Below are 2,296 nucleotides of genomic sequence, written 5' to 3' on the forward strand. Positions count from 1 at the left end.
GAGAGAGAGAGAGAAACCTGGATGGAGATTTGGGGACTCAGATGATAGCGCTGTGGTTGGCTGAGCTGGAGATGTAAGTCGGCGTCGGATCGGCGTCGGGTTTTACAAATCGGAAACGTGATTTCATGGGGCGGAGAGAGTGATTTTTGGTGGAAAGAGGGGATTTGATTGTTTTTCCGTTATATATTTACACTTTTTCATTCGGGTATTCGGTAAATGAGTTTGATGACAGACGCAACGGTGTCGTTTTAGCGTTTTATTCTTTTTTTTGGTTACAAGCGTTTTATTCTTTTTTCCTATAAAGGTCCTTTTTTTCCTTTTTGCAAAGGTATTAATGAAGTCTTCAATAAAAAAAAAAAAAGGTATTAATGAGGTCACTTTTAGAATAATGGTGCTCGGCGTCGGTACCGTTAGGGATTGCAGATGATGGTTTTGAGTGGCTCTTGAAGACGTTGATCGCAGTGGGATTGAGTATTGTATCGAACCATACTTTGTTATATACCAACATTGTAGATTTGCCTAAATAAAAAGATGTGATCCAGTTTAAACAAATAGATAGTGCCTTGCTAGGTGATGTCGACATCACAAATGTAAACCCTATCAATTATATATTTGTTAGAAAGCGTAGTGAGAAAAAAAGCTTAGACTCACCTTCTCTTTGTTATATACTAACGTTGTAGATTGGCCTAAATGGAAAGATGTGATCCAGTTTAAACAAATAGATAGTGCCTTGTTAGGTGATGCCGACATCGCAAGTGTAAACCCTACCAGTTATATATCTATTAGAAAGCGTAGTGAGAAAAAGAGCTTAGACTCACCTTCTAGCGCAAAGTCTCTCACAAACGCCCTGGAATCGACTATGATGAGATATCGTAATAGATGTCATCGCACTCCACTACCTTGTCAGGTAGATAGTTTCTGAAAAAACTGAACATGCATCATGTGGTCACAACTTATCTATGTGGGGATCTAAGAGATGTACACAAAGATCTTAAATAGATCGGTTTTCACCTAAATCAAGTGGCTCCTGACCACGGAGCGCGTTTGCAAGGTATTTGTTATGTATCTACTTGATTAGGTCAGAGGTATGATGAATTATGCCTCTTTGCGTGTAAGTTATGGATGAATTGTGATGATCTCGATCTTGTTAAACTAAGAGATGTCACTGATCCAAAATTAAGAATAAAAGGATCTTGGGAATACTTGGTCTCGAAAGTGAGGACAGTTATTGATGATGTTTATTTTTATTCATCAGTCTGTTTAAGGCAAGCTAAAAGACGATGAAGTTATGCCTATATGTATCCCTTGATTGGTCGAAGTCCTCAGAAGACCCGTTTTGTCCATATGATGAAGAAGTCTTGGGAGAAATTCTCCATCTAAGTACAAAAGCAATATGTTTGACTCGACATCTCATTCACTATAAACTTCTAAGGCTAACTTGGCCAAGTTCTCCTTAGTCTTTCAACTCTTTTCCTACCAGTCGAGCATCTTCACTCTCTCTTAGATGAGTGTGAATGAATATCAAGATAATGCTTGAATGCACCCAAGAAACGCCAATGTAATGGCAGTAATTCCTTCTCTTAAAGGTTTAGGCTCATTCTATCCCTATAGAAAGACGCATCAAAGGTGAAATCATAATCTGCCTAGTTTCGTAGGTTAACTTCCACGGAACCTACATGATAGCCCACTCGTTAGAAAATAGTGAAATTAGTACCATTGGAAATGTCTATGTGTCTACTTTCCAGGGACACAAACCATTTGATCGCACCTATCAAATTGAGTGAGTTATGGCTATTTTCATAAAGTAGAACGGATCTGTCAGAGAATTTGCATTTGCAAAACAGTCAACTTTGACAAAGCTTTGTGATCAGCTCAAGATGAACTAGGGTATGAGCCTTGTATGGTTGGAAAACTATGGGTGTCTAGGTTCCAAAACTTTTTACGGTTTGTCCATACATATTGTATTGAAGGTCATGTCACGCGTGAATCTAATTTTCAACGCAAACATATGTTTTGAGTTGTTAGGCAACCTTCTCCTTAAAGATCAAAGTAATGCTAAGTATAGCAAGTATGATCTAAGTATAATGTGGCTGGATTTAATGATTAAATTGTTGCCCAAGTCTACTTTTGAAGCATGTGAAGTGAATTAGCCTACGTCGTTTATTTGAACTCCAAGATTGAGTTATTAATTAGGGGGAGTTGTTGTGTAGGCGTCAGGGGGAGTCTACATCACATGTTAGCTTCAAATGTAGTTGGTGCGTTATGTTCTTTTTCCCTTCATCCAAGTCTTTTTTTA

General features: G+C 38.2%; 1 protein-coding gene across 1 annotated transcript in view; it reads right to left on the reverse strand.

Annotated features, from left to right (window-relative positions):
- Positions 1 to 191, reverse strand: part of LOC101314293 (golgin candidate 5-like) — an 8,700-nt gene extending 8,509 nt beyond the window's left edge. Inside the window, exon 1 of the mRNA XM_004302843.1 lies at positions 18 to 191. The gene's annotated coding sequence lies outside the window, so the exon portion shown is untranslated. The remainder of the gene's footprint in view (positions 1 to 17) is intronic.
- Positions 192 to 2,296: the final 2,105 nt, after the last annotated feature.

The sequence above is a fragment of the Fragaria vesca genome, linkage group LG6 (assembly GCF_000184155.1).
Source record: "Fragaria vesca subsp. vesca linkage group LG6, FraVesHawaii_1.0, whole genome shotgun sequence".
In the NCBI taxonomy this organism is placed as follows: Eukaryota; Viridiplantae; Streptophyta; class Magnoliopsida; order Rosales; family Rosaceae; genus Fragaria; species Fragaria vesca.